General features: G+C 39.4%; 1 protein-coding gene across 1 annotated transcript in view; it reads right to left on the reverse strand.

Moving 5' to 3' along the window:
- The window catches only part of LOC307120386 (SLAM family member 5-like), a 62,367-nt gene extending 54,115 nt beyond the window's left edge, over positions 1 to 8,252 (reverse strand). The window contains exons 1-2 of the mRNA XM_079807406.1: positions 8,165 to 8,252; positions 5,271 to 5,365 (exon numbers count right to left, since the gene is read on the reverse strand). The gene's annotated coding sequence lies outside the window, so the exon portion shown is untranslated. The remainder of the gene's footprint in view (positions 1 to 5,270; positions 5,366 to 8,164) is intronic.
- Positions 8,253 to 20,074: the final 11,822 nt, after the last annotated feature.

The following is a 20,074-nucleotide window of genomic DNA, read 5'->3' on the forward strand; positions in this document are numbered from 1 at the left end:
TGCGCTGTGAGAGAAAGCGAAACTAAAAATCTCAGGCGTGTATGAAAAACGCTATACACTGAAACTTGACCAAGTCTAATAGCAAGCACAAACTGTGTTAAATAAAGTAAAGTTTGAAGTAAAATTTATCTGTCCTATTCCGTTTTCTACTTCACCACAGTAAATGATGCGAATATAGCCTACTCCTAAATAAATCAAACAAGGAAGAAACTGTTACATGTCGGTCTGTTCCTGTTGCGTTTCGTTTCATGTATCACGTGTTCCCTTGTTAGTCTAGTTCTGTTCAGCTGTTTAGTTAATCACCTGTATCACCTGCCCCTCGTTAATCAGTCATCAGTGTTTGTATTTAGTTTCCTCTTGTTCACCCAGTCTTTGTCAGGTCTACGTTATGTGTATGCTGTGTGGTGTTCTCTCCAATGTTTATCCAAATAAAACCTATCTTTGTGGAAGTCCCAAATCTCCTCTTCACTGCTGCACCGTACATCCGTAACAGAAGACCAGACCCATACAGCGAAAGGACTTCTATTTGAAGATAGGCATTCTCCTGTTCCCGCTCTCTCCAGTGTCCCCAGCAGAAAACTCTTCGGCGGTGGATCGCCTGTGTGGGCTCAGGCAGGACGGTCGCTCGCTCGAGAGGTATGTGGAGGAATTTACTGAGCTTGCTTATCTGGTGAACTGGCCAGATGCACCCCTTAACGCGTTTTTTCTGATGGGCCTGGACGAGGACACGATTCGTTTCCTGGAACCTGCCTGTTCCTTTTCCCTAGTTGAGACAATCAATCTGATATTGATCCTAAATTGTTCAGAGTTCGAGATTGTAAAAGAGGTTCCTAAGAATACGTGTCTTCCTCGTCCAGTCCCCTCAGAAAAGCTTGCTGCCTGGTCAGTTCACCCTCAGCCAGTTTCCTCCGCATATCCCTCCTAAGCCCAGGCAGAAGTGGAGGGCTGCCGCAAAGCCCCCGTCTCAGGTCGTGACGGCCGCAGCCACGGCAGATCCTCTAGAGCGGTGGTTGATAGACTTTGGGAGCGATCCAACTGCTCTGTGTCTCCTGGAATCTGCTCCAGACTCTCCTGTGCCCGCTCCGGGACTCCTGGATTCTGCTCCAGACTCTCCTGCTCCTGCAGACTCTCCAGGCTTCCACGAGGCCGCACCAGGCTTCCACGAGGCCACTCCAACCCATGAGGCCACCCCATTCCACGAGCCCTCCACCCCACCCCTGAATTCCCCAAAGAAAATTTGTACATTTGGGGCTATGTACATGTGGGTGGCACACATGTGGGTGGGGCTCTGGTTCGGCCTAGGCGCCCAAAGACTCCTGCTCCGCCCAGGTCTCCTACTCTGCCCAAGGGTCCAGACCATAGACTGTAAAAAAATATGGACGTAGTGTCCGTGACGTCACCCATAGGATTCTGATGAGCCGTTCTGAAGCGCAAAGCCGGCCGTTGCCATCTTGGCAGCGCGTCATCGCGCGTCACTCCCGGATAACAGAAAATGGACAAAAAGGCGGGACGTGGCTGTAAACATGTTTTATTCTGCTCTAAAGTTGGCCATTTTAACATGGGGCTCAATGTGATTCTGCTCCCTTCTGGATCCTGTCCCTAGCGGCCAGTCGATGAATTGCAGTTTGAGGCACTTCCGTATTGGCTTCAAGAGAAACTGCGGGAGGTTGCCGCTTGGTCCAGACCCCCCCAGGTCTCCTGGTCCGGCCACGGCTCCAGACCCCCCCCAGGTCTCCTGGTCCGGCCACGGCTCCAGACCCCCCCCAGGTCTCCTGGTCCGCCCACGGCTCAAGACCCGCCCAGGTCTCCTGCTCCGCCCACGGCTCCAGACCGGCCATGGCCACCCACGGCTCCACCCTGGAGGCCCCCCAGCCAGTCAGACCCCAGTTCTCCCGACTCCAGGGTGCCCACCCTCCCTCCTCATTTGGACTTCTACGACGCGAGGACGCGCCTACTGGGATCGCGTGTATCGCGTGTTCCCTTGTTAGTCTAGTTCTGTTCAGCTGTTTAGTTAATCACCTGTATCACCTGCCCCTCGTTAATCAGTCAGTGTTTGCATTTAGTTTCCTCTTGTTCACCCAGTCTTTGTCTAGTCTACGTTATGTGTATGCTGTGTGGTGTTCTCTCCGATGTTTATCCGAATAAAACCTATCTTTGTGGAAGTCCCAAATCTCCTCTTCACTGCTTCACCGTACATCCGTAACTGAAACGTTTAATCCCCTGTGAGACGTAAATGAGGATTTGGGAAAATAAATAAGAGATTCCATGTCCAGTAGAATAAAATGGAGTAAGCATATTGTTAAATTCGTGGAAAATCGTGACCAGATAGCAAAACGAAGCAAACTTAAATTTGGCTCACCACACAAAGCTTCCTCTCTCGTTTGGGATGAATCCTTATGTTTCCATGGCTGCGACGTAACATTTAATTGCAAACCTATTTTGTAAATAAAGCTTTGTGCTTCACTCGTGTCATAATATTCACGTAAAACAGCGTTCACATACAAAAAAAAGTGTTTTGGCCGACCACCGCCGGTGCTACCTGCTTAGTTGACGTGCAACTTTACATTCTCCTATATGTGCTGATTTACTAGCCCAAGCGCCGTTGGCCCCGTTTGACATAAGCTAAATATTTTATATGTTTAGTAAACAGGATTTAATAGCTGCATTCCTACACTTATAAAATGCAATTCAATGTGGAAGTAATCCAAGTATTCAGAATATGTTACTCAGATTGGCGCATGTAATAAACTGTTTTCCCTTATTCATCGTGTCAGGCTGTCTGTTGCGACGTGTTCATCGCGTGAGTTCATATCGTGATGACGATAAAATCGATGTATCGTTCAGCCCTATATTAAACATTAATATTTTTAGTTTTAATAACATTAGCATTTTATGAGGATTTTTAATAATTTCAAATTGATTTTCGACATGTTTAATGTGATCCTGAATGTCACTCTGTGATTAATTTAGAATAAAGGTCAAACATCTTTTTTATTTAATATTACAGGTTAATATTTAGTTATATTTAGTAATATGTAAACATCCTCTTATAATAAGGCCCCATTTCAAAGACTTTATGTACACCTTTTGCACTTTTATTTATATATATATATATAATTACTTTATAAAGTTTTAAATATGGATATTTTTCTTATACAAACCCATCGATTCGCTTCAGAGGGCTTTTATTAACCCCCCGGAGCCATATGGAGCACTTTTATAATGGATGCACTTTTATGGACTTCAAATTTTGGACTGCCATTCACTGCCATTATAAAGCTTGGATTAGCCTGGACAATTTTTTTATATAACTCTGATCGTATTCGTCTGACAGAAGAATGTCATGACTCATGTACACCTAGGATGACTTGAGGGTGAGTAAATCAAGGGATACTTTTTATTTTTGGCTGAACTATCCCATTAATATGAGGAGAGTCTCCGAAGCAGATCAATGTGATACTACTTTTCTCTCCTATAGGGTAGGAATTAGGAAATTAAATTAAATTAAATGTGGAGGATGTTAACTGTGATAAGATGATTGACAGGCCAGTTTACAGTGGGATGCACATAACTATACAACAGAGCGTCCGTTAAAGAATCAATTTAATCACGTGATAGTATGTCCCAAAGCTTGTTGACTCTATTGCTACACAGTACTTTTTCATCACAAAAACAGTACATACTTTTAGGGCATTGTAGGCGCTTAAACTTATTCTAATGTCACATACTATTTAGGATAGATAGTACAGTACACACACTGGGACACAGGACTCCTCTCACTCACTCACGCCTCTCATTCTCTATACCTTTCTATCATCCTCAGCAGATCCTCTACAGACCCCTAGTGGTGCATATCCACATTGCACATACAATTAACCAACAATATTCTCAACACAACACTCACATACACATTTAATTATAAATAAAGATTAGGGCTGTTATTATCAGCACAATAACATCACAGTAACATCTGTCATTATCAGTGACTCCACAAAGTTCCTCTTCACCAGAAAGATCATCAAGCTCAAATTGTGTGTCGTCCAGCTGTGCGGTGAACAATTCAACATTCAACTAGACTGAGGAGGATCTCAATACAGATCCAGCTACAGGTACATGAGTGTGTGTACACTAGTGCGTTCAGTAAACGCCTCTGAAAGCTGCTCCTGTGTGTTTCTGTTTTTTAAGTTTGTTCTCTGTCATATTTTGTTAGTGTTGATTTACAAAGCTCTCATGTCAAGTGTGATATTAAAGGGATAGTTCACCCAAGAATGAAAATTATCCCATGATTTACTCACCTTCAAGTCATCCTAGGTGTATAGCCTATGACATTCTTCTTTCAGACAAATACAATCAGAGTTATGTTAATAAATATCCTGACACTTCTCAGCCCACACGGCTCCGGGGGGGTTAATAAAAGCCCTCTGAAGCGAATCGATGGGTTTGTGAAAGAAAAATATCCATATTTAAAACTCTTTTATTTATAAAGTCAAATATCTAGCTTCCGGCGGACCGTTTTCCGTATTCAACTTACGAAAAAAGAGTAACTGACGTGACTATAACGTTAGACAGAGCGTAAGCATTTTGAACAGCGAGAGTCACTACACTTTCTTCGCAAGTTGAATACGGAAGGCGGTCCGCCTTTATTAACCCTCCGGTTAATAAACTTTTGAGCTTCAAATTTTGGCCTGCCATTCACTGGCATTATAAAGCTGGGAAGCGTCAGGATATTTATTAATAAACTCTGATTGTACTTGCCTGAAAGAAGAATGTCATATACACCTAGGATGACTTGAGGGTGAGTAAATCATGGGCTAATTTTCATTTTTGAGTGAACTAACCCTTTAAATATTCCATAGAAGGAACAAATTCACTTATAAATATGATCTCAATCCTGTAACGTAAGGTTATAAAAACTTTGATTATGCTTTCAATCTTAGTTCATAGTGGCCGGATTACATGGATAGTTTTGTCCAAACACAGCCCAGTGTTCATAGTATCACATGTTCATGGGTGTTGATTCATATTACAGCTGATGGGTGCAATACATTTTAAAGGGCTTACAATCACAGATTTCTATGGGAGCTGAGAATAACGATGTGCAGAAGCCCTTAAAACAGTACAGCTAATGTTATTTGGCTAAGCAAGGAAAGTGTGCATGTTCCACCGGATGCTTGAGCTCATAATTACCCACAAATCCTGCACCTATAAGTCTGTTTGAAAGGGACCTAAATGCACAATTCTCATTCAGTGCTCTTTTTTTCAGACTGTACCTGCTGTTGTGATACTTCTGAAGCTGTGATCCGATTGGTCGTCGCTGCAGTGGTGGGCGTGGCTGTTGTTGCTGTGCTGGTTTATGACATCACATCTACAAGAAGTGAAGAACACGGAAGAGACGTCAGCATCAGACCCATAGAGTGAAATCAGACCAATGGTTTGAGTTTACAAGAAGGTGGAGATCCAGATATTCTTGCTGAAGGTGTCTGTTTAATCCCCAGAAGGCAAAACATACATTAATGCTTGCACAGCTGTTTATTAACAGAGTATTTTTTGCACTCATTGGCTATTTATTGATCAAATCTGCACAGGATGAGACTGATGGTCTTAGTTTGATCTTTATCTCTCATCGTGACAATTTTAGCACATGTTTGCATTTATGGCTGTTGAACCCCATGAGTTTCAGATGTTTGGGCTGATCAAGTCTCTCATTGTCCTTCAGCTGTTAAAATCATTGTTTGGTTCAGTCTGTGTTTCTCTGCTCCCCACAAACCATAATGAATCTCCACAGAGCAACTAAACCATCACCATCAGCTGCATCAGTCTCTGAATCACCACATCAAACGCTTTACAGCAAGAGACGAGTTCAATACAACAATCTGAATGATTTACATCAATAGAACATGTATTTGTGCAAATATAGTGAGTGATCAATTGAGATCAGGGGCCTGTACCATTAACAAACTCAGGGTTACAGGATTAGTTTTGAGTTGACAAAACCAAACCAATCTATTCAGGCTTTGTTAGTCCCATGATGCTGATCATCAGCTTTCTCTGTCAACTCAGGCTTTGATCCTGAGTTTAGGAGTTTAGCTGTGACGTCAGTAGTGAACAGCCAATCACAAGCTGTGGATCAGTGAAACTGAGATTCATTTCTCTCTTCTGCAGAATATTACATGATTGAAAAATATTAAGAATTTAAACAAATAGACAGGAAGAAAAGAGCTGTCTATGAAAGAGGATAACTTAAAGAAATATATTATATGTCAATGCAAGTAAAAGTTATGAAGTTAGTTTAGTTGATATATAGAGAGAATTGAACATTTAAGATCACATGTAGTCATTTTTATAGCTTTATTTATTGATTTTAAAGCTTATTTGTATGACCTTTATATAGGCTATTAATATTAATTTGAACTAAGTGCCTATTAATGATTGATTAACTAAAATATATAAGGGTATAATTACATAAATTATATCTAAATCATTCAAAAGTATTATTATTATAAATAAGCATTGTTAAAAGCCAGACGCGTTAGTCTTTAAAAACCATTTGCTATAGTGACCTTTAATTTGGATAGAAACAGAGGGAGTGACTTTATTGCATCAGAGGCGTGTCACTTTGCTCACAGCTGATTGGTCCAATTTCAGTTTGAGATGTCTTATCCAGAACATAACCTGCCCTGGAGCAGGTTAGCCGTGGAGAGTAAGTTACTATGGAGATGAACACGGCTAAAAGCCAAACCACTTTAATGGTACCTAAAACCCAGGATTGGCACAAACTAAGCTTAAACATATCTGGCTAGCCAGCTAAACCGGCTTCATGGTATAGGCCCCAGATGAGAGAGAAGAGCAGTAAGTGCAGAGACACTTTAATCGTAAACATGCAGTTTAACGCATTTCTGCTCAAATAAATGCTGATAAGCAGAACTACTCGAAACTGAAGCTGTCAGGAGCTAAAAGTGTCAAAAAACTGCAGTTACTTCTGCTTTTGTGCATGTGGACGTGTGAGAGAGAGATGAAGTGTGAACACAGAGCAGAAACAGACCAGTGCAGTGGAAAAATACTGAACATTTACATTCAAATCTGCTTTATTTAACATAATCATATCATGTAAATATGTGTATATGTTCATGGCATCAGACTTTTCTTCTGAAATTGTCAGCGGCGTTCTTGAAAATGAATGAGACTATGAACATGATCGACACATCTGTGTAGACTGAAGAGAAAAATGAATTCTGATTAATTATGACTCTCTTCAGCAGTGTTACTGTATTAAACACAAACCATTCAAAATTTTTGACATGTTTAATGTGATCCTGAAGGTCACTGTGATTAATGTAGACTCAAGGTCAAAAGCTCAAACATCACATCATGAGTTGGTCATCATCGGATATTCAACTGATTCTTATGATCTACTCTGAATAATTTTTAAACTTCAGATTCATTCATTTTAACTCTTTAATGGTGTACAGACAGTACCTCTCTCCTAAAAACCCTGCTGGAGCGCCAACTAGTGACTGAACATGGAAAAACAACATATTTACAGTGTCAGGGTCTTAAAAATTTAACCTTCCCTTTTTTCAACTGTACATTAAATATTCAATATTTCAACAATATAGTTATGTGATTTCGATTCAAATTCAGTCTGATTATCATCACTAGAAGCTCCTGTGAAACTGTCAGTGTATTATTGAGTGATCTGTGTTTGATCAGGAAATATCAACAGACTTTATTAGCAGCTCAGTTTCCTCACTGAACTCTGATTAAATGTCTTTAATGTTTATCATAGTGAAGGTGATTGAAATCATCATTGTCTCCAGAGGTGGATTCATGAAATGGTCTCATCCCAGTGACAATGTGCTTTTAAAATACAGGAACATTTTGAGGAATATGAGTATATGTATATGTATACAGTATTTGAGGAATATGAGTATACAGTAGGCCTATATGTATTTTCATGGCTCATGGTGTGGTTAGTGTGGTCTGTTCGCTCCTGCTGGCAGATGTTGTAGCTACACTTATTATCTGGGAACACAAGGCATCTTCCTTCCTTGAAGACCATTCAAGAGTAAATGTGTTGTCTGATAAAAAGTACTTGCAAGCAACATATAGGCTACAACTGCAAACATTGTATTTTACCAGGGACTAATATATACGCAGCACTTACCTTATGAACGTGTTGAAACTTCCGAAGTGCGGATGTAATTACGAGTAAAGTTACAACTGTTGATAAATGATAGACTTTTGCCTCCGTTGGTAAAAGAAAAAAGAAGAAAAAAGCCAATCACCATCGAGTATTTCACTCTCTCAGCTTAGAAGCCAATCACCATCGAGTATTTCACTCTCTCCGCGTAGAAGCCAATCACCATCGAGTATTTTACTTTCAGTCGAGACACACATTTGAGACACAGTCGAGACGTAATTTTGAACATCTCACCTACCTATTTATTAAACATTTGCCCATTTAACTAGCTACTAGAACGCTACAAATTAAAAATGAAGCCAGACGGTTAATTATACAGCGCAAATCATCACTAACAAGGGTATTGGATTTCTTTGGGTAATGTTAGACGAGTTAAATTATTTTCTATTGTCTTGCTGTACCTTATACTTATATATACGTGTTGTTTTCAGACTAGCTAAGATGGTGTAACCAGCTAGAAGTGGTCAAAACCAGCTGTGACCAGGATGGGAGACAGCAGCCTCATCTAATCCATATGTCAGCAAGGATGTTCAGCGTTACATCGGGCTCAGTGTTTGTTGTTCAAAGAGTTAGCAGCCACAAGATGGCGCCCCAGCAGTGTCATCTGTATTATTGCCCAGAGGGGCATTTTCCCCCACTCTACCCTAACTTTTGTAGCTAGTTTGAACATGCATTAATATATATTTAATTCATATACAGTGAAGATTATGCAATGTTATTTTACGTTTGATTATTCAATTTCTGTACCTGAAATACTGTTAAACCTGAACCTTCAAGCACTTAATTCTTAGCACTGTTCTCACTTTATGGCTGACTATTCACTTGTTTTCAATAATGTTTTAAATTTATGTAACCTACTAGCCACTTGTAGTTTTTGCTGTGGAATATTCGTCGGTCCTGCTAAATTTTGGTTGCTTATTTATTAGAATACAATGTTACATCGGTCAAAACAATGAAAACAAATAAGCATTACACATTATATTCTTTATGGACCCCCTAATGTAGCCTTGGCCACCCCCGGCCACCCCATGTATAAAAGTCTAGTTCCGCCACTGCCTTTAATACCAGTTACAGCGCAAAATAAACATGAATGAGCATCTGAAAGTGTGTTAAAAGATAGAGTAGGCCATGCCATATCAAATGGAATCGCTCAATCAGTGTTTCCACCGTGGAAAGGCGTCAGTAAAACAGCTTGTAAACAATGTAATTTACCTCAGAAAAAACATCCAGTGACCAAAATTAGTCAGCCTGAAGTGTATTTACTTTAGAGAGGTGCATATTGCTGAATATATGCCCCATATCACATATTCATTATAATTTTTAATGTTCTTCAATAATTAATGCATGTATGAATAAATCTGGATAAACAGGATGAAGATGTCCAAAGTTTTCTTATTTTGTTTAAACATCCTTTTTTTTTTGTACTTCAGAAGCAACAGAAGATACTTACAAGTATCCTGGAAGACAAATTATGTACAATTTACCTTGATCTTCAAATTCAATAAATTTTCACCCCCTGGCTCAGGTCATAATCTGTCAGATCATAATGCAAATGTTCAAATCATAATCTGGCTATAGAAACAGGTAGCTGGAGTAGGGGAGAGCGGGGCACAACCTAACGCTTTTTGACTTTCTCAGTTTGTGTAAATCCACTTGGGGTTCAGAGTATTGATTTTTTCCCGCATTAATTGCACACATGTCTAGTACAATTATGTGGTTTTGTTTCATTAATACAGTGTATACTTTTTTCTTGATTTACCCTGAAAGAATGGAAGTGAAATGTGACAACATGCCCCGTAGGTGGGGTACATTGTAACGTGGTTGGGCACAATGTAACATGTCCAAATAACAGCTTAAAATGTTACCTTATATAATCAAAAAAATATCCAAGATAAACTAAAATATATTGTCAACAAAATACAATTATTAACTTTTTAAAACAAAATAATGGCATTTTTTAATCATTAAAAATATAAGCATTTTTGAGTTTGACTACAAACACATCGCTAAATACAGCTATACAGCATAGTTCAAAACATGGGCGTGGTAGTGGGGGGGGGGGGGGTGGACCTGACTACCCAGGGCCCCGTCTAGGGAGAGGGCCCTTTGAAATCCCATCAATTTGTTTTTTTGTAAAAAAAAATTTTTTGTTTTTGTAGCCTAATTCGAATGAATTGGGCCCTCCAATTGATGTCATTATTCATTTCAAAATATATTGATAACACCAACTGAGAGAATGTTTTTCAAAAAAAGAAAGACAGGAAGGAAAAAGAAAGGAGGCAGAATGAGGGGAAGCAGCTGATGACTGCTTTCTTTCCAAAAGGTGAACTGAGTTTGCTTGTTATGCACCTACATCCAATTAAAGTTAACGTTAGTCAACTCCAGACAGCTGCTGCTAATGTATGTATGCTAATGTTAAATCTTTAGCTTAGTTTGTCAACCAGGCTGCTTGTTGCTGTAAGTAAATTATGGGCCAGGTCAGCTAACGTCAGGTTGCCAACATTAACCAGTTTCAGAAACAACCAGTGGTTCTGACACACCAGCAGTAGCAGCACTGGCCAGTCCTTGCTGCTGTTCTGGAGATGAGGCTGAGACTGAGAGCAGAAATGAGGAAAGACAAGGTGAGATCATTGCTCAAAGGGCGAGCTCCCCCCTTGCTTCCTAATTGTGAGTTGTTTACCTTAAATAAGTAAGCCTTTTGATTCAATGTGTGTGCTATTGCCTAATGCTATTGGAGTGGTGGAAAGAGTGGCAGCACAGTGTAAAGTTATAGCCCTACTATTGCTTATAATGTGTGATATATTCTCAAACTCCTTAGTAAATTATCTGCCTATATTTCTGCACATGTAGATGTGCCTACCAAAATCACTGTGTTCTCAAGTGCACACATGTAATATTGATTTGAGCAATAAAGCAAATTATCATTTTTGTTTGGTGAAAAGCCCTAGCATTGCAGCACAGTGCTGTGCTTAAAAGCTATAGCCAATGCTCAATAAATTCATGATGTTATCAAAGCCAATGAATAGGGTTGCAAAATTCTGGGAATTTTCAAAGTTGGAAAATTTCCATGGGAGTTCACAGGAATATAATAGCCTGGCGTGGCCATACTCAATTCTAGTCAGAATATGAGTCTGGTACCGCTCCATTGAGCTTTGATTATGGGGCGTGTTTCAACCGAGCCAGGAAAGACCTCAATTGGATAGACCTACAACCAATCAGAGCAACGGAGCGACGCGTAACGTTAGTTGTCAAATGTCAACAGAACTCAACTGCACTGTGTTACCAAGTCCGTGTTTTTCTCCATGTCCGCGGGTTGAAGCGACCCCAATTATGTGATTATATAAACCCAGGAATGCGAATTTTAGCAGGCAACCTTGCCAAAATAACATATTTTGCCAACCAAACGCCATTTTTTTCCGGAGAACCCCCCGGAAAGTTATTGTTTTGGGCTATAGTTTTGAGTAGCAATTGTGCGCGACATTGCAAAAACACTTGGAAACCCTGTCTGCACGCACGCTGGATTAAGTAACGTTACAAGAAAAAGATATATTAATGATATATTAAGATATATATAGAATTAATGGTTCAGTACAAGAGTTAAAGTTTTAAAGTTCTACTCTAAAATACATCTGATAAAAGATCATGTTGTTTACATTGTTTTACTATTTAAAAAAATGACTTTACAGATCTCCTCACTGATTTCGCAAACAAAAAGACTCGGGATGTAGATTACATCTCATTTGACTTTTGTTTATTTTTTTATAGTTGACTTTTTTCTTTCATTATGGCAGGCTTAGCTTATTTGATTGGTTTCTGAGGGTACAGTTGTCTCGTGTTCTCCTGTTCAAAAATAAATGTTTTTAATTTAAAACTTGCATCAGTATCATGGATCAAAATGTTAGGACACAAACCCGATGTAGCCTAAGGTTTAAAGGTATTTGAGCACAAGTAGGCCAAATAGATTTAAACACTATTTATACTTGTTTATATTCAAATAATTAAAGAAAAAAATCATTCAAAATTGAATTTTCATTTTGCTAACCCGCATCGTACAATGGCATGTGTAGGGGGCCCACTGACATTGAGAGTATACAGGGCCCAGAATTTGGTGCTACGCCCCTGGTTCAAAACATAATAATTAATAATTTCTGAACATTAACTCTCAGACATTATACACCCTTTTCTCATGGTTTCTCAAAAGAATTCATAAAAGTATAGAATATAATGGCGTAGTTCTAATAGGAGCTCTTTGCAACGCAGTGTTACAACACACCCCATCTGCAGAACTGGGATTTAAATCGTGGCTCGTGTCTTCTGCAGTCAGATCAGCATTAAATTTACGATCTCAACTGTTAAATAACAGATATAAGATTCAAATAATATCGGATTTGTCTTATTTGAAATAAACACAAACTCAAACTCAGAAATTCAGACAAGTAATGTGTTTACATTTACATTATTATATGAAATCACCTACTACAGTCAGCCATTGAATACTATGGGACTATTTATTATAATTTTGTTATATGTTAGATGTAATTTTTGCGTTAATTTATTTTTATTTAACTTTTTGATACACAAGGCTCTGTTAGGGCAACTTAATGGCTGCAGTTTGTTCTGCACTATGTTCCACCACTTTAAGACTTTTGTTGTTGTTTTAAGATATTTGTTGTTTGTTGTATTTTCATATTCAACAGATAAGAGATGCAGCTTTTTTGAGTTTGCATCGAATGTTCTTCGACTTTTATACACAATAAATTTGTTTGTGAATAAAGATTGATCTGTTGAAAGCAGTTATTTTGAGTTAGATGCCAAATGTTCTCCTCCTAGTCAAATTTGACATTGAAGAGGTGCATACAACATATTTGCCTACCGGCAACTATAGTATACATTCAAATATGATTTTCAAGAAAAAATTTAACATAGGATACTATTAACATGATTATATGCATGAAACCATTCAGAAATATGTTGGCACAAATGGGTTATCATAATTCATGTATTACGAAACTTGCTTTTGAAAAGAGCATGGTTAAAACATAAAACCATTGTTTTATTTGTTGTGCTTTTTAACTTAAGTCACTTAGATTTAATTCACTTAATGACAGTTTCTTTACAATAAAATCATGTTCACAAAGAATCAGTTGTAGGGGTCCCCTATGGGTTCCATAGGCCATGATTAAGAACCACTGGCCTTAATTACTTTCTCTTTATAATAAAATCTGAACATTTAAAGAATCTTTGGAAAAATAAAACCTCTCATATATACTGTTGGTAAAACATCCATCAATTTTCTGGTTAGTCCTTGACATTCTTGGTGTGAGGTGACAAAGACAACCACTGAAAATAATCTGACAGAAAATGGATGAACGGGTCTATTTATGCTATATAGCAAATATAAACCCTAAACCCTCTCGATCTTCCTCTGAGTCCGCACGTTCACAACGTAATGTCGCTTTGACTGCCGGGAAGAAGACCGCAGCGGCCATTGTAAATCCACAAGACCGAAAGTGCACATGAAGTAAATGGACTTTATTTATAGCGCTTTCAACTGACCCATTGTTACGGGTGTGCTCAGGCAGGAAGGCAAAGACAGGTAGTAGAATACTCAAACAACGTTTAATACTTGGGAAACTCAGGAGACTGACAGATAGCATAACACACCTACCATAAACATGCATAAACGGACATGAACGGTGACCAGACAAAGACTGAATGAACAAAGAGGAACTTAAATACAAACACAGATGACTAACGAGGGGCACAGGTGATACAGATGAGGGTAACTAAACACTAAACAGAACTAGACTAACGAGGGTAACTAAGGAAACAGAGAAAGTGGCGGGAAACATAGACAAAGGAACATGTGACCAGAATAAACAACATGACAGAAACACAGATATGTGACATAACGCCCCCCTCCCAATAGGCGCGTCCTCGCGCCGTAGAAGACACAAATAGGGAGGGAGGGTGGGCACCCTGGAGTCCTGAGGACAGGAGCACTGGGGTCTGACTGGCTGGGGTGCCTCCAGGGTGGAGCCGTGGGCGGCCATGGCGGGTCAGGAGCCGTGGGCGCCTTGGCGGGACCAGAGCCCCACCCACAGGTATATAGCCCCCCCAAAAAAAAAACTTTCTTTGGGAAGTTAAGGGCTGGAATGGAGGGCCTGTGGAATGGGACAGTCCTGCGAGGTGGAGCGGCCTCGTGGAAGGCTGGAGCGGCCTCGTGGAAGGCTGGAGCGGAGTTCAGGAAGTCCAGGAGCGCTGGAGCGGAGTCCAGGAAACAAAGAGTGGTAGGATTGCTCCCAAAGTTTATTAACCACCCTTCACTCTCCGATGTTGCAGAGAATGCTGGCTGGTTGAGGGTTGGAGGCCCCACAGGATGCTGGTCTGGGGCTGGAGACATAACTGGACTCTGTACTGGGCCTGGAGTGGAACTGGGTGACTGTGACTGAGGGGCGGTGGTGTCCTCATCCACCTCACCGACCGTAAGGGAAGAACCACTCAGCCGCATCACATAGACAAGGTATTGGGCCAGGGAGCATGTGGTTGCTGGTGTAGGTGCCTGGCGGAACAGGTGGTTATCCAGCCCAGTACAAAAAATGCTCTTTAGTGTCCCCTCTCCCCATGGTACCTGGTGTGCCAAGATGAGGAACTCCTCAACATACTCCTCAATTGGCCGCTGGTCCTGGGAGATGGACATCAGCAGGTCAGCTGGGTCTCAGGAGATAAGGCCCATGCTGCTGTCAGTATTTGGTCTGGTCATCTGTTACGGGTGTGCTCAGGCAGGAAGGCAAAGACAGGTAGTAGAATACTCAAACAACATTTAATACTTGGGAAACTCAGGAGATTGACAGATAGCATAACACACCTACCATAAACATGCATAAACCGCTCAACATGAACGGTGACCAGACAAAGACTGAATGAACAAAGAGGAACTTAAATACAAACACAGATGACTAACTAACGAGGGGCACAGGTGATACAGATGAGGGTAACTAAACACAGCTGAACAGAACTAGACTAACGAGGATAACTAAGGAAACAGAGAAAGTGGCGGGAAACATAGACAAAGGAACATGTGACCAGAATAAACAACATGACTGAAACACAGATATGTGACACCCATGGCCATCCAAAGCGCTTTACATATTGCCTCACATTCACCCATTCAAACACCGATGGCAGTGTCAGCCATGCAAGGCGCCATCCAGGTCGTCGGGGGCAGCTGGGGTTAGGTGTCTTGCTCATGGACACTTGGTCAGGTGGAACCGGGGATAGAACCACCATTTGGGACAGGGCCATGGTCGTAGTCAGCTATGAGGTGGCCGTGGTCCAGACCTCTGTATTTTTCAGAGGTGTACTATATAATAAATGTTGTAAAATAATTGAATCAGATTAGGCATAAAATAATGAATGTGTGTGTACATATTGTGAATAACAGAGTGTGTTAAAGATATAAAATATTGGATGACCTGTAATTTTCCCCTACTAAATTCAGATAAGACTGAGGTATTACTTATTGGACCAAAAACTGGTACACAGAATCTCTTAAATTGATGTACTATTACTTCATCTGCTACAGTTAAAGACCTGGGTGTTATATTAGACAGCAAATTATCTTTTGAAAATCATATTTCAAATACTACAAAAACAGCCTTCTTCCACCTCAGAAACATCGCTAAGCTACGAAACATGCTATCTGTCTCTGATGCAGAAAAGTTAGTTCATGCATTTATGACCTCTAGACTAGATTACTGTAATGCACTACTAGCTGGCTGTCCTGCCTCCTCAATAAACCAGCTACAATTAGTCCAAAATGCAGCTGCTAGAGTTCTTACTAGGTCAAGAAAATATGATCACATAACACCAATTCTAACATCTCTACACTGGTTACCTGTTAAGTTTTGTATCAATTATAAAGTATTGCTACTGACCTATAAGGCCCTAAATGGTTTAGCTCCTATATTAACTGATCTTCTATCGCCTTCTTCTAACCCATCACGATCTTTAATATCACTAAACTCTGGGCTTCTGGTAATACCGAGGATATCTAAGTCCACTAAAGGAGGTAGAACGTTTTCATATTTGGCACCTAAACTATGGAATAGCCTTCCAAATAATGTTCGGTGCTCAGACTCCCTCCTCCAGTCTATAGACTAAAGACGCATCTCTTTAGCCAGGCATTCACATGATGCTTCTCCTAACCTTGTACTCTATGTTGCTATATTATATCGGTGCACATGATCGTCTTTGCTTAATGCCCTGAACAGCAGCTATGCTAATTATTTTTCTGTTCTGTTTCATCTCGGGACGCCCATCCCGAGGTAACTAGAGAGTCTGTCAGCCAGGGCCGGCGTTTGCTATAGGCGAGCTAGGCGGTTGCCTAGGGCGACAAATTTGTTGGGGGCGCAGCCAGGCGCCCTCTAGTGGCGCCCTTAAACTTACTTCCCATTAAGCATAGAATTAAAACAAGCGAAATAAAACACACTATTAGATGGAATTGATGGTGAGTATTGTCGAGCACAGGCGTTCAGGCGTTAGGTCAGGCAAGTGCTCATCACTGGCGCGTTCTTCAAAAATTAAGCGGTCTAAACCCTCGAGTGCACAGGGACGGAAAAAGAGAAAGGCAGACGATCAAAAGAAAGCCCAGTATAGAGGTAAGTCTTCTCATCTCAGCCATAAAGGTGTCAAACTAAATAAATTTACTTCGTATTATCGATATTATCAACTTATATTGGACGGCATTGGACGTTTCATTGCTGTCACTAAGCTATCACTAGCTAGCTAGTTATCTACATATTACTACGCATTTCACTGACAATAAGGAAATCCAGACGAGCCAAATTTTAATGCTGCGTCAATTTTGAAGGTGAATAGAAATGCCAGAAACAACTGTTCATCTTTTATTATTTAAGATAGGGATAGAGCTACACAAACTTATATATTTTAATTTTGTAGTGGTAAGTACAGTGTATCCATAATAGCACTTTTGTTTGTAGAGGGTAGAGTTAATCCAGTTTATGGGTCATAATTTGCTTAAGTGTCTTTACAGGTGCTTAAGAGAGTTTTTGCACAGTTTATGGAGTTAATATTTGGTAAATATCCTTGAACATTCTTTCTAGCATTTGTGTATGACCAATTTATTGCAGTTGATCCTTCAAGTCTTAATTTTCTTGATTAAGTGTTGGAGTGACTATAAAAGCATTTTTGTTTGTTCATTCGGTAGTTTGAGTCATAATTTGTTAAATATCCTCCAACGCTCTTTGTAGCATTTTTGTATGTGCAATTTATTAGAGTGTATCATTTAAGTCATAATTAGCTTTTTAAGTCTTGGAGTAACTATAGGAGCATTTTTGTTTGTATAGTTTTTATAAATACTTAACCCATTTGTGCCCAATGTTTTCTGAATGGCATGTAATACATTTATTTTCCCCAGGTTTTTGTATTTTTTCTTGAAAATCGTATTTGAATCGGTGGCAACCATAGTTGCCGGTGGGCAAATATGTTCTATGCACCCCTTCAATGTCAAATATGAATAAGAGGAGAACATTTAGCATCAAACTCAAAATAACTGCTTTCAACAGATCAATCTTTATTCATAATCAAATTAATTATGTTTGACTAAGTATACTAAAAACTATAGATCTGTTGTAAGATTTGTTTTGTTTGGATGATTCTAGAGACCTTCATGATTATGTTGATATATATATACACATGTCAACAGAAAACACTTACATGAATTAGTACATCCATTAGTAACATGAAAATATCCTTTCTTTGGGAGGGTTTGCCTTCGTTGTGCTCCCTGGAAGTAGGGGTAGGAAGTGGGCAGTCTCATGTAACAGGAAGGAAGTTAATACTTTTTTTTTTTCTTGATATCCTTTATTTGGTTGTCTGCTTGTGTGTCATTAAGATATAAAACATGGATAATATCTAGAAAAATACTTACAGAAGGAAAATGACAACTATACACTGGCAACTATAGTTGCTGGTGAGCTTAACAATTAAGGGGGGGCAAAACTCAATCTCGCCTAGGGCAACCAAAGAGCTAGAGCCGGCCCTGCTGTCAGCTCCAGTCTGGATCCAGCTTCTCGTAAAGACTTCAGATGACCATCACCTGTGAAGAGTCGACTCAACTCCTGGAGGACTTCAGATGAAGCAGCTCTGCATCAACACGCACTCATGCTCATCTATATACCTATTCATTAACAACATGTATTCTTATTTCTATGCCATAGTTATTATATTGATAATAAAGATAGATAGCTAATCTGTGTGCTTTGTATATGTGCAATTCTGAAATGCATAACATGTACAAATCAATTTAAATTGTTATGTAGATTCATTTTCTGTGAAGCTGCTTTGAAACGATATGTATCATGAAAAGCGCTATACAAATAAATTTGAATTGAATTGAAATATAATACATTTATTTGTTTATTTATTATAGATTTTTTCAAATCACATTTCCAAACCTATAATCTTAATTTATTTTAAATCAAACAATGCTTTTAGAAGATATGCAGCACTTCCTGTTTCCCTTTTCAGTCATTACTTCAATCCCTGATAAATAAACTGTGACAAAAAGTAAAATTATAATTTCTTACATAGGTTCTCCACACTATTTAAAAATGGGTCTATACTGCCATATAGTGGGTGTATTATTACATTTGATTTTGTTTATTTCTTTCAAACAGATCACAAATCTGCCTGTTTTTAATTTACAAATACTGCATTAATTGAAAAATATAATGAAATGTGATTAAAAAAAAATGGTATTATCTTATTTAGAAAAAGGTGTATAATTTATTGTTTAGAATATTTGAGACATTTCCTGTTCCCTTTTTGGTGTTATGTAATCATTCAAGATATCCTATATGTATTTGCAATTTAGCATCCTCACTGTCTTGGCTTCATTTTCACTGGCTTGGCGATTGCATGAATCTTCTAGGAGGAGTACCTAAAAATTCAGAGCCTGCTTTCATCAGCCCTCTTTTCCCCCCAAAAAAAATCCACATTCAAACCAAAATTGCCGACGTCCTGTTGGGTGGAGCCAATGAATGTATTAGAAAGTTGTCCGGCTTGATGAGAACAATATATGTACAGAGTTTGGTGACTGTAGAGTCTTAAAAACACACAGAAATAATAAAGCTTGATGTGTTGTCATGGCAACAGTATTTAAGATATCAAGAATCCTTTTGCAGATGCCTAAATCTGCAGTGCTTTGACATTATCCTGATGAAGTTTGAAGCAAAATAGGTAAAAATAAGAAGGAGATTTCCCTTTTCTTGACATAAATTATTGTTATTTCCCTTGTAATTTAGCATCTTCAATGTTTTGACTTCATGCTGACTGTTGAACTCCCTAAGAGGATTATATCAAATTCCAGAGTATCAAACAACTTTAAAATTTAAAACAACCCATAATAGCTGACTTCCTGTTGGCCTGGCTTAGAGACTTAGAGCACAAAAGTTGTTAGGCCAGATGAGACCTATATGTGTATGAAGCTTGGTTACTGTAGGTGAAAAGGGGTGTGCTATAGGGCCCTGCAAATACAACCATATAAAGGTGTTGATCCATCCTGCTGTCAGACTGTTATACACAAAAAAAAGAGTTAAAATTATCAAAATGTTCAGAAATTAACAGAACGTTATTGTTTAAACCAATGAGCATTAAGCTGTTTTGTCAGCAAGGGGTTTCTGGATGTCTAAAGGGGTGGAGGGGTAGAGTTGTGGGTAGGGTGTGGTTGGATATTCTAGCTCCACCCATTAGATGCAAATTACTTTCACTGGATGTCTAGCGAGGGGGAGCTACATGTAAGCTCCACCCATTTGCTCTGCAGTGAGCACCACTTGAGCGTAGAAGGTGTTT

Source organism: Gobio gobio (genome assembly GCF_949357685.1).
Source record: "Gobio gobio genome assembly, chromosome: 24".
Classification (NCBI taxonomy): domain Eukaryota; kingdom Metazoa; phylum Chordata; class Actinopteri; order Cypriniformes; family Gobionidae; genus Gobio; species Gobio gobio.